The sequence below is a fragment of the Triturus cristatus genome, chromosome 6, assembly GCF_964204655.1.
Source record: "Triturus cristatus chromosome 6, aTriCri1.1, whole genome shotgun sequence".
NCBI classification, from domain to species: domain Eukaryota; kingdom Metazoa; phylum Chordata; class Amphibia; order Caudata; family Salamandridae; genus Triturus; species Triturus cristatus.
In genome coordinates this window covers 1,333,235,383-1,333,248,837 of record NC_140589.1, presented here as the reverse complement: position 1 = coordinate 1,333,248,837, position 13,455 = coordinate 1,333,235,383, and the positions used below count along the sequence as shown (strand labels likewise).

General features: G+C 43.4%; 1 protein-coding gene across 4 annotated transcripts in view; it reads left to right on the top strand.

Moving 5' to 3' along the window:
- Window positions 1-13,455, top strand: part of CHRM3 (cholinergic receptor muscarinic 3) — a 2,422,098-nt gene that overhangs the window by 1,866,163 nt on the left and 542,480 nt on the right. The window contains exon 1 of one of the 4 annotated variants that reach the window (XM_085612344.1): window positions 11,378-12,274. The exons of 2 other annotated variants lie outside the window; for them this stretch is intronic. The gene's annotated coding sequence lies outside the window, so the exon portion shown is untranslated. Of the gene's footprint in view, window positions 1-11,377; window positions 12,290-13,455 lie in introns of those variants that run through there. One more of the 4 variants, XM_085612345.1, reaches the window with a different exon arrangement.

The following is a 13,455-nucleotide window of genomic DNA, read 5'->3' as shown; positions in this document are numbered from 1 at the left end:
CCCATTGAACTGGTTGGAATCCCTCACATCCCTCCGGAACACCAACCAGGCGAAGATTAGTCAGACGAGCATGATTTTCCAATTCTTCCAGTTTCAGTTCCAAAGCGTTCTTTAATCTTTTATCCTCTGAGACCTGTTGATGAATTGAGGTCATCTGATCTTCTAGCTGGGAAATTCGAGACTCGGCTTCCTGTAGTAGAATCGGCATAGCCCCCACCACCTCTACAATTTTCGATAGTCGTGCACGCAATGCTGCAATTTCAGTTGCCTGGGTAACTTTCATTTCTCTGATCTCCTCAAGAATTAAATCGAGCATGCTTTTTATATCGCACTGGCAACTGAATCCAAATTCTGTTGTTGACTCTTTTGCTGATCCAGTCCCAGGTCCTGCCGCGGGTCCTGTTGGATCCAAAACTACTTGATTAGGACGTTTATCCAACTTCAATGGTAAAACGGGAGGGGAGGAATGCCCCATTGAGCGGAAGAGCCGAGGAGGTACACAAGAAGGGGTTAGCAAAGGAGAGGGAGGCTGGGATTGATCAACTTGGGGAGTCCTCACGCTCTGAGTGTCCAGCTTGGGAGACTGTTGCGGCGGTGAAGGTAGAGACTATATTAAAGGTTGAGAAGGTTTAATTTTCTGAAAAATCAAATACTCCTTGTTCTTGCCTGCCGATAGACTGGAAGGGTTTATACACAGGTCTATACACGGGTCCTCTTGATTTTCCGTTAAAAGACTTTTGTCCTGGTTCATATGGCTCTCGCTTGCGCAAACTACAACAGTGCTGCTTTCTGTAACTGTTGTGATTGAGCTCGTCGAAATCTGGGAAACATTGTCTAATTTTCCCTGCAACCCACCTTGCTCACCTTCAGCTTCACCTTGATCTGTAAGTTCCTCCCCAGAGCTTGAACAATCAGCTATGGGGGTAGACCCTCTTCGATCTTTCTGAACTCACTCCCGCTCAGCTTTTGAAATACCCTGATTTATTTTCAATTGTATATTGCGAGTTCTTGATTTCAAGGGTGGGTTAGAACCTAGCTGAGACGGGGTAGCAGGATTTCTATTATGTCTCCCCATGGTTTTAAGGTTTTTTTCCTTTCTTCCCTGCTTCCCTTCTGGAGTTGAAAAAAAAAAAAACCCAACAGCCTCCGTTCCTCTCCACTCCCTTCCACTCCCTTTCAGTCAATCCTTATGTCAGGCACTGATGTTTTTTTACCCCCTTATACACAGTCAATATTTATAATTTGCCTGTAATTGCCTGTAATTCACCAAATGACCTGCTTCTTCAGTCCTCCAATGGAACCCAGCAATACAGCGATAGCCCACAGTAGGGCCGTCAGCAGCTGGACCGGTAAATGAAGAAGCAACACCAGCTACTCGAGTTACTCCCTCCTCTGCAGGCATCAGATGAAGCCTCAGATAAAGCCTCGACAGCCTTGACAGACGAGCCCCAAACGGACAGCAGGCTCCAGCTCCCAGCACTCCAAAGCTCCGAGCTTTAAGCACTAAAAGAAAACGCCAGCCAAAATCGGCAAAAGCGAAGAAACGCCGAGACCACAAACCGCCATCAGTACTTCAGAACCACGTTTTCAGGTACGGGCGGGGCAGCAAACACCGAGGCTACGTGGAGGCGGGATCTCGCATAGCCTCTCTCCGAGTTTCACCTGCAATGGAGACATTTGCAGGGTCAGCACTATGGTAACAGAGAGAAGATCAAAGTTTGGGTGATTATCTTATATTGGTATTTACACTTGTAGATATGTCTCAGAGATGGAGTGAAAATGAGGATGATTCAAGAAGCAGGATTTAGGTTCTATATTTATTTTATTTTATACCACTAATCACTGTTAGACCTTTCAGCCTTAGGGTTGTCTTCCCCCCAACTTTTCCATTCCCCCTCCACTTTTTCTAACCTCGTTTTTGCTGGCCTTAGAGCTCTGCAAAATACACACTTTTTGCCTTAGAACTCTGAGCTCTTTACCACTGCTAACCAGTGCTAAAGTGCATGTACTCTCTCCTTAAACCATGGTAATATTGGCGTGTCTCCAATTGGCATATAAAGTTACACCACCTGTGCCTGGGGCCTTCCAATTGAATGCTTCTAGTGGCTCTGCAGGACTGAGTGTTCAATCCACTTAAATAGCCCTTTAAACATGTCTCAGGTGCCAATGCAGAGACTGTGTGTGCAGTTTTAAACTCCCATTTCGACCTGGCAAAATAAACTTTATTCCAGGCCCAAACTTTCCTTTTTAATACATGTAAGTCACCCCTAGAGTAGACCCTGAACTGCCCAGAGGGCAGGGTGCAATGTATATAAAAAACAGGACATGCACTTTTAAGTTGTACATGTTCTGATAGTGAAAAACTCATACATTTATTTGTCACTGCAGCATGCCTATCTCTCTCATATGATAACATTTGGGAAGAGATAACCAGGTCATGTTTGGTGGCTCTGGAATCCTAATTTAAACTCCTAATGTATGGTGAAGTCTGATTTTTTTTTTGCAATTTTGAAAATCCCACTTTTAGAAATTTTCCATTTTCTTGCCTTAGGCATTTGGTGCCTTTAGCCTATCTATGGTCACATGACTGGGTGTAGTAGGCATTTGGGCTTTGTGTATTTTCCGCTAGACAGCCACACACAATGGGAGATTAGGTGTGACTGGATAGGACATCACTGGCAGAATGGGAGAGAGGAGCTGGTCACATCCTTACTTACACCTGAATAGGCTGTGTCCTATCTCTACACAAAGGGCTGCTTACCCCTGTAGTTGTCTGGTACCAGGACAGGGAAGGCAGGGCATCTGTGCACTTCAATGACATGCCTCTAGAAGCTTCAAAGGCACAACTGGGTATAAATATTGGAACTCAGAAACCAACTCCTCAGTACACTTCTGGACCTGTGCATACTCTGGCAGCAGGAAGAAATGCTGTGCTGTTGAGGGACTGCCACTCTGCTGGATTCCTGATTTGCTGTGTTGACCTGCTGCCTGCTGCCCTGTTGCTTGGGTGACGAAGAACTGGACCTGCATCTCTTGAACCCAGAACCCACAGTGACTCCAAGGGTGAGTTGACTGGCCTACTGATCTGAAACCTTAGGGACATAACAGGATTCCAACAACCTTGCATCTGCATCTGGACTCTGCCATCTGTGAGTCTACCCTACCAGCTGGTGCCACCTCAGTTTTTGCCTTTTGGAAGTAGGCCTAAGGTTCTTTGCCAGCCTGTGGATCCAGTGGAACTGACGCAACACTTCTGCTGCACAGCACAATCCCAAACAGAACCGACACATCTCCGACTGCGTGGATTGGACCCATTGCAAAGACCTTAATTTCCACCGCGGCCTGCAATGCTCAAAAACCGGCTGCACGATGCATTCCCGCTGCAGGTCCTTGCATCCCTCGTCAACAGCAGCTTCGACGAGAGACTCTGCATCGCAGCCACACAGCTCTTCAGAACTGACGCACTGCCCCGACTGTGCGCTGCATCCCCGGCACCAGTGTTTGCATTGCAAGTCCTGTTGACGGGATCCTTGACACCAACGCAACCGGCTCTCGCCCCGCAGCCTCAGCTCATCTCAGAACCAATGCATCGCCTTGGCTGCACTATGCATCTATGCGGATCCACGCAACGCTCGATAAATCAGGATTGAAAGTACTTTTGTTCAATAGCCCTAACTGGGTCCCAGTAGCCGGCCCGCGCACCATTGGAGTCATCCTGAATTTGTGTCTTCATCCCAGTTCGGCACAACCAGATATCCATAGTTGCCGCTTTACGCCTCTTTGGAAAATAGAGAAAGTGGTGCGGCGGAATGGATCTAACGATCTTTTATAATGGAAGGACACATAAATTAATCTTTCACCAGGAATATATATCCAAAAGATTTCTGTATATATTCAAAAACCATACACCAGTATGTGGTCCAGCGTTATGTTTATATTTATATCCATGTATTTTTGTTTTTAAAAATCAATATACAATATATATACACACAATTCATTGTACAAAAACAATCACAAACAAATCTGTACACAAATATATACAGTTCCTGTTTACCCTAACTATTACTGTGGATGCAAAACATGATTTGTTACAAAACACGATAATTATCTTTTGCAATCCATATGGGTAGAGATAGCCCATCTACATAGACACAATGAGAGGGAAGGCTCTTGAACCTGAACTGTATATATTTGTGTACAGATTTGTTTGTGATTGTTTTTGTACATTGAATTGTGTATATATGTTGTATATTTTTTTTTTTTAAATACATGGATATAAATATAAACATAACGCTGGACCACATACTGGTATATGTTTTTTGAATATATAAAGAATTCTTTTGGATATATATTCCTTGTGAAGGATTAATGTAAGTGTCCTTCCATTATAAAAGATCGTTAGATTCATTCCTCTGCATCACTTTCTCTATTTTCCAGTGTTTTTGTGCCCAGATGCGGGTGGAGTACCAGGGCGAACCCCTTTATTTCGAATAGCTTTACGCCTCTTGGCACTATTTTCATAAATACTTTAAACTTCAATATCTCTGGTTCTACTAATTGGATTTTTGTTGTTTTGGTCTTGCATTATTTATTGAAATCTTCACCCATCCGTATTAAATACAACACTATTTTAACTCAAGATTTAATCACGCTGTGTAAGTCCCCCCCAAATGAATTTGTTTGCCATAACTTGTTTAAGTTTTTTAAGGGTTTACTAAAAAGTTTTTAAAGTGTATATGTCTAACAATTACAAACGCATGTATTTTCTGTTAATTTTAATCTACTATGCTTTTAATGTGTCTTAAAGCAGACCTAAAAGTTTAAATATAATTACTGTATATTATGTTTTTGTATTTGTTGACCTCAGTTGAGGTCTGAATCAAATTTTAAAAAAATTGAAGTTGAATTTATTAAAATCGAATCTGTTTTTCTAACTCTGTTGTGAACTCCTTTTGTGGTGTGTTTTCCCTGTGTTACTGTTTCAGGTGTTGCACAAATACTTTACTCATCGCCTCTAAGTTAAAACTGACTGCTCTATGCCAAGCAACCAAAGGGGTGAGCACAGGTTAATTTGGGGTCTGCTTGTGTCCTCCCCGAAGAGGATTGTGATTGCTGCTTGGCCAGGGCTCACATCCAGTCAACCAACAACCCAATTTCTTACAATTACTTACTGTATACTAGTATACAAGCACCTGAAAATACCCTGCCTCTCTTTAACAATGCCGTCAATAAGAGGAGTCTGTTTTAGGTATTGTTTGAATGATTTCAATGGAAACCAGTACAGTTTTCAATCATTTTCTCCTGTATAAATGCTTGTGTCCATTTATTAAAAGGCTTGACCGTTTTACCAAAGGGCCCAAGATATTATTCAGGAGGCGACCGCGCATTCAACTACTGATTGGAACTGCTATCATTGCAACATGTCAGTATAAATGCTTCCTACTAAACATCGCACTCCTATGAATGTTTGTTTGGACAATTCCAGCCCCCCCCCCAAAGCAGTAAGAATAATCTAGACGTCCTGACATTGTTATGAAATGTTAATTTAATTACTAAACTGATGCACTATACACAAAAATAGAGAGACAGTGCCACCATGTGGTGGACTGCCACAAGTAAGTGTGGTTTTAACAATTAAGTGCAGGTGCTGAGCACCGAGAAACCCTGGGACAATAAAGCACTGGTTGCCCCCTCCCCCATTTTATGAATACATTTTTTCATACACAAACCTTCACAAGCGTATCCTTTCATAGCTATGTTACCTCTCATGCTTTTACCCCCTTCCCGCCTTTTAGTTTTGCTTCCATTTGGCTTTTCCTAAATGTTTATTCCCTCACCCAAAGCGTTACTTTCCCTTTGTTTTCCTGCTTTTCCTCTCTCCCGCTCCATGATCTGCTGCATATGGTGTGCCTAACTGGTGACACTGCCCTGTTGAATCAGAAGTGGACATATGTAGACGGATAAAATTGTAAAAGCGGTAGTAGTGTTTGATTGTGTCGCACTTCAGTAATCAGTACATCATCAGACAAGGTAATGTGACAAACTTTCTTATTTTTGTAACAACAGCATTTATAGAAATGGTGCCACTAAGGGTTACAAATGCACCCTACTACCTTGGGTGCATATACACCTGGGTCTCGTAAACGTGGCCCTGTGATACTATGAACAATACACGTACCCCGGCACTCATATGTAATATTCTTATATAGTAAGAAACACAGTATTATGCAAGGGATTTCATTGTCATCTCGTATTAATTCAACACAGAGAGGTTTTCATGCAAAAGTATAAATATTTTTAATTTCATCAAAAAAGTTTTGGTATGTGATTCTGAACAAGACGTTTTGATAACATATTATTCCAAAGACAGAAACCAATGGAACACCTTTACATATTTAATACATTAGTATGTTGGAATTCATTTGTAGTTGGTGACATTGGTTCCGTAATCTTGATCTCAAGTGCGCTACAGCCGACACATGTTTCGTCACGACAGTGACTTTCTCAAGGCTGTAAGGGTAATAACATGAACTCAAATTCTGTACACGTTAAAATCAGATTGTCTACCATGTGCAATTATTGTTTGGAGTCATGCACTAAGTACACCAATTTAAAAAGTATACGTGCCAGTTACGGGAAGAAAAGAGAAAAGGAACGAGCAAGGAGTGCCAACAGAAAAAGAGGAAAGAATGATACATAAAAACACACAAATGTGCAAGTATTTACAAAAATAGTGTCATTATGGAAAAACGCAAAATACAGACGAACTTGTGCAAGCAAAAATTTCCAAAGCCCGGTAGGAACATCACTGTCCACTTAACCCATAGATATTTGATCACAGGGAAGTGAGCTCAAAAGAGGGGGACAAATAACCAAATTGAGGAAAAGACAGGGTCAGACTTAGAATTACTAACCTTTTTTCAAATACGAGATGCAAAGCTTAAATGTCATATGGTCATCACCAGATTCTCAAAGATTAGATATTCGGATCCATATCAATATTACCCAAGGTCCTAGGAATTGAGAATTTCAGTCAGAGAAGCGATACAGAGTAACTTGATCAATCTTCTTTAGAGACTTATGGAAAAAAGAGACGAAAAAGGAACAGCCAATAATGCTTACTTCTAATTTATCAAAGCGGGCCTTAGTGATAGTGAGACCTTGGAAGTGACCGACTTCTCTGAAGCGATCCTAGGAACGTGTTTTTATCACACTCCTGATATATGAACATGGAAGAAGAGAATACAACATCCGGGATTATTAAGAGGTTCAGGGTTTGAGTGCCGGGGTACGTGTATTGTTCATATGTAGACGGATGCCCACTCTTCAGTTTGACTGTCTAAACACTTACTGTGAGTCAAAGCTGTTAAGCAGAGGTAAAGTGTCATGTTAGTCCAGTATAAAACTCGGTAAGAAGCAGTTTCCTTGCCTCGGTGATCAATCATGTTTTCATTTAGACTCTCACTTCAGACCGTGCTTAAGAGCAGCTAAACGTGTGGCCATCCTTTATTGTGGCAACCCCTCAAAGCATCACATAATTACAAAATTCACTCGAGAACTTGAAATGAAATAGAGCATGATTTACCAAATGTGTGTCCCTATGCACTTGCTGAGTTTAATCGTTTTCTCTGAATAATATTATAGCTAGAAGTTTTCGTTTTATGCTTTTTTTCTCTCTTGAGTGGCGAAGGTGCAGTATCAATCATGCTGAAAATGCAAGGTATCCGACAGCTACGATTCAGGCCGCCCCCAGTAACATGTGCAGAAGTTGTCCTTGTGCCCATGGTACTTTCTGTGATTGCACTCTGCTCATCAACCTGCAGGGGGTGAAGCAGGCCACTTAATTGCAGTTCCTGCTAGGCTCAAAACAAATGCATCAGCACCTCAGCAGTCATTTTGTTTAAGTCTCCGTGATGTCTAGGGACTATCTGGAACTTCCAACACCTTGATGCCAAGAAAAAAAGAAATCAGCTCGTCACTTCATAGAAATTCAAGAGATAAACTTTAATTTAGGGTCAGGTTTTGAGTTTTCTGAACTATCTATGCAAGAGGCATGCATGCAATGTAAACATTCTACGTGTTTTGTATTTTTTACGGAGTTTTATATAGCACAAACTTAACCCGAAAGCATCAGGTATCAGAGCGCTTTACACGAGCACCAGTGGCGTTACATGAGGACACATTAATTTTTGTTAGTCACAGGGAGATTAAGTGATTTGCCCAGAATCACAGGATGTTGCGCATCCTTGCCAACACTCAAACTCGGTTCCCAGGATTTGAGGTTGACCGCCCTAGCAGTTAGGCCACATCCTCTCCACAATGTCCTCTTACTAATAAGTCTTTATTGCTGTCCACATGAACTCTTTTTTATCAACCTGGGAAGAATAAAACATTGAGAGAAAAACAATAGGATTCTAAACTTACGCCTTGCAGTCTTCATGTAGCTCCTTGATGCCAGTTCTTAACTCAGTAGGCTAAATTACAAGGATTGCACCTTGCATTACACCAGTATTTCTGCAACAGAGGCAGTAACCCACTCACTATCTGGAGGAAATACAAATCTGTGACCTGTCTGCTACATGTTGTGCTTTGTAGCGCACATTAAATCATTATTCTAATGTATGATGAGTTGCAGCTGCCACTAGACTCCTGACAATTAATCAATCAATCAAACAATCAGGGGTTTGTAAAGCGCAGCTACTCACCCGTGAGGGTCTCAAGGCACTGGGGGGGAGGGGGGAGGCTCCATCACTGGGGGGGAGGGGTGCGGCTCCGTTGGGTGCTGGGATCATCTGAAGAGCCAGGTCTTGAGGTCCTTTCTGAACTGGAGCAGTGTAGGGCTTTGCCGGCGGTAGAGGGAGAGGTCGTTCAAGGTCTTGGCTGCCAGGTAGGAGAAGGATTTTCCACCTAGATCGCTACAGCAACACCATTAAACACCAGGGTTATCTCGCCCTTAATATGGCACATAACTTGTTGGCTTCACGAAGATCTCTGAAGCAGATGCCTTAACCCTAAATGCTATTTTCAAATGCAGGCTGCTTACAACAATTAAGTAAGCCAGTGACGATTTATTGTCATATTAGTCCTTGTTGCCAATTCCTTTGTAGGAGTTTTTTATTTGCTAAATGGATATGGTTTTCCCAGTTGTTCTTTATTGTTTTAATATTCAAACATACAACACTCTATACATTCAACCTCACACGATATCGTAAGCCCAGGTGAGATCTTGCTTTCTAGGAAGCAACTCTGCAGCATGGCTGCTCCATCTATATACCTGGTATACGATACCTCACAGGTTTTGCAGCAACAAACAAAATCCAACACCCTTCAAAACCCCTCAAACCTCCTCTTCCTCTCTAATGCCTTCACTTCAACCCCAGTTTGTGGGTCCCTGGAGTACATTTTTTCTATTTAAAATCCTGAACATTCTCTTAAAACATTATCTTCACTGCACCTGGTGCCGAATATATAGTGAAGAGTAAGTACAAGAAAATCATCTTTAAACCATAAATAACTGTCATCCCCCATGTGTAAATTACATTTTTGGCATATTGTTTTGCATAGCACATACCACACACCAGTGCTTTAAATGGGTCGGTACTGTCAGGTACTGTGTACTGGCACTTTTTTATTTTGCGAGGGAGAGTACCGGCACTTCTCAAGAGAAATTGAATATTTTTAATTGGAGAGTACCGTCACTTCTCAGAAACAAGCAGGTGCTCTGGTACAGAGTACCTGCACTTCCTATTTTCCCATCTCAAGCACTGCCACACACAGAATTTAGGCCTGCCGACTTCTTAAATATTTTCAGCACGTGAGGAGCGACGGGGCTCTGGAGGGGACAGGACTTTGTGCCAAGCGCAGCCTGGGGCACTGAAACTCATTGCCTTGCCCTTCCACAGCAAAACCAAAAACAAAGCATTTGAGGTTGCCGCCAGGCCAATGTCCCGGGGACTATTCACACCCTGGAATGGACATCAGCCGTGCAGAGCCTCCAAACAATTAGCTGGAACCTGCTCTCTCCAGGAGTTTCCAGTTAATTCTGTGCACACCATGTGATAGCGGCTTCTCATTGGGTGACCGTGTGATGGGAGCTGATCTTGTGTGACCCATGGTGGCACCATGTGACTTGTACGGTCTGCAATTTGTCTCTTTGCAGATAAGTAATGGCAAACATTGTGTAAAATATGACCCTTTCACAAAGGCATCATTTTCACTGGAAGCACACAGTTCAGCATTACACCTAGGGTACAGTGCCCCCTTCTGGGCTTCTTATGTGCTAGCCATTGCAGTGGCCACCCATTCAAAGGAGAACAATCCTCATTTGATGGGTGCTTGTCCTTGAACAAATAAGATCATAACATTTGCACATGTGCACACTCCCATTACAAAGCATGCACAGGGGCAATCAGGACCACGAAAGATGCACTGAATGGCTGACACTTACCAGGTGAGGAGAACTGGCATACCAGTTGTAAAACCTTTGGTGGGGGCATGGAAGATCCGATCACAAAGTGTCCCCTGCATGAGGAAAGGCCAGGTTTCCTTCCAAAGTGTGGCGAGGGGGCCACATGGACACACTCTGCCGGTGAAGCTTGGGCTACCCAATTAAGATATGCACACACCCCACAAGGGTGGGTGAAGTATAAGATCAAACATGCAGGAGTTATAGAACTCATTAGACATTTAAAGTGCACACTAGTGCAGGCCTTTAGAATCTGTGATTAAAGGGTCACGCCCTCCTCGTCCCTGGGTTCCCCACGGCAGGTGGGAGGCATTGGCCCTTGCTTGAAGTGTGGCCAGGTTGTGTAATCACACAGCCTGTTTGTACGGGGGACTCATACTAAAAAAAGGTGTACTAGGCCCTCCTGACACCAGAAGGAACACAACATGTGGGTGCCGGCAGGCCCATTTCAAAAGCTTCAGAGGTCTCAAGCACACACTTAAAGGCTCGCGGACCAGCTTGAAACTTTTTAGGCATGTGCACTCGATGCATCTGCACCGGAGACTGCGCCATTTGGTTCATGTTGGGGCAAATTTCTCTTGTTTGCTCAAATCACTGCTGTGCACCCGCTTTTCTGTCATATGGCCCCGTTGCTGTCACCAACAACTGAGCCATTTAATTTGCATCTAAAGAACGAAAGGTTTCTGTCAAGACTGAAGTTGGCGGCTTCCCAGTTACACACAGATGTCAGCAGCAGTTGCATTAACCTAATTGTTTAATGCACCGGCTATCTGTACCGCTCCGTTCTTGGCGTTGGGGCTTTTACAACATTTTTAAACAATACCCGTATAAATAATAAATCACCTGCTCTCGATTAAAATGAATGCAGCTAATACATTATACCCACACACAATCTTTAAATTGCACGTCAGAGAGCAACCAGCGAGGTGAGAATTTAATCACGCTCCCTTATTCCCAGGCAGGTGTGCTGCCCTCTCCAAAACGAACATACTAAAACCCACAGCGCCTCCTGCGGACACGAACATAATGCGTGACACGCGAGTTTCACGGGTCTCGTCCTACGCATTCATTAAACTTAAGCAATGCTTTGAAATATACCCTGACCTGTGTGTTTACTAGAAAAGCGTGGGCGCGTTGCACTTTTACCAGAGATTGTGTACCCAAACACAGACAGCATCGTTCATCTGAACAAGGGGATGCGCTGCCCATTGGTCCTGCGCAAGCCATCCAGGAAAGTGCTGCCCAGGCGAAAGCAAACCATCATGTGCCTGCGCGAGCCAAACCTCAGACGTACGTGTTCGGTTACAGTTGAATTACAACTGTGACGTCGAACGAGCGGATTTCTTGCATTAACTTAAATTCCCAGGAAGAACTAAAGCCTCCGATGTCGTCCTAAACAATGGCGGTTAGGAGACGAAAGGGAAGCAGGCATTCAAATAGTACATTGTTTTGGTAAGTGCAGTACGGAGGAATGCTCTCCTTATACAGTGCTCGGTTCCGTGTGGCAGCGGAGATGCCATTCAAGTGCAGCAGCGCGCGAGGGGAGGAAGCCGCGGCTCTGCGAACTCCTGCAGGGGTATTCCAAGAGTGGCGCGCGCGCTCCGCGCTGAGCGCCGGAAGATGAGGAGACTGCTGCCCCCTGGAGGGGGAAGCCCCCGAGGGCCACACACGCCGGACGGCCAGCCAAGAAGAACGGGACCCCACCCTGCTGCCAGCAGCGGCTGCTCCGCGCACTCACTGAGGCTTGAAGGGTTGTGCCGAGCCCGGCGCTAACGGACTGCCGAGGACTCAACGTGTTCTCTTCTACCGGTGAGTTGAGATGAGGTATGTGAAGCAGCAGCATTGGAGATTCAAACCAGGTCTGGGGCTTTTAAAATCCCGCGCCGCATCGCAAATGTGTAGCTCTTTTGAGCGCTTGAACCAGCTTTTCCGGGGCTCCTAGATAATAAACTGAGCGAACCAGATACATAATGTTTATTAGATTTAATAATGAGTTTCAATGTCAAAAAAGTAAAAGGGGGTTGAGAGTGGCCGTCTAAGTGGGCAGATTAAATATTAAAGCGTGTCCACTACCTAAAATGTGTTTACTATGATGCGTTGTTCTTGCTTGTTACAGGCTTCACTCTTTCTCTTACAAGCCAGCTCTCGGTATCTCTCGGTTTCTCCTTCTGTACCTATTTATAACTACATAAAGTGTTTATCACACACACATATGTGCATATATAATTTTTAGGCGGATGTGCAGAGTTTAATGTGCCGTTTATTGCTATTTGTTGAGTGTGAGAATGGACCATGATTCATGAGAGGGGAAGCACCCAGTGGGTCACGATTCTCCTTTCCACTGTCAACAGTGCTAGTAACGGTCTGTGACACAGAAACTCAGTTTTTGAGGATATCACCTTTGATCTACTGTGTTAATAAACTCGAATTTCACCTTTACACTGACGTAACAAATGTGGAAATGCGTATTTATTAGTACAATTGCTCTAAATAGTCTGTTATGGGTCCCCATTAGTTTCCACTGCCATGTCACACTGCAGTGCAAAGATTACATTTGAGCAGATCACCACAGAACAGCAAAACTGAGATGAGAAAAATAAAACACCTTTTACTGCCTCACAGATTGCATGTAAGAATTACTTTATGCAGGGAAACAACTCTTATTGTCACAATATCCCTTCAGTGTGATTTACCATGCTACACAAATTTAACCCCTTGCATTCTGATTTTGGGTAAATACCTTTTATTGAAACAAGTATACATGAAAAAATACCATGGTGCAAACCATAGATGCAATGTGAAAAGCATGCCATTCTATTTATTGCCATTATTAATGGGAGGAGCATTATGACGCATGGCCCTTCCCCAAATTCAATGATAATAAATAGCATACTGCACGCTGCACAATACTATTTATAAATGAATTGCCAATGAAAATGTGTGCAAATAACGTGTTATTTATAACAACTGTACTAATAATTGTGCAATCA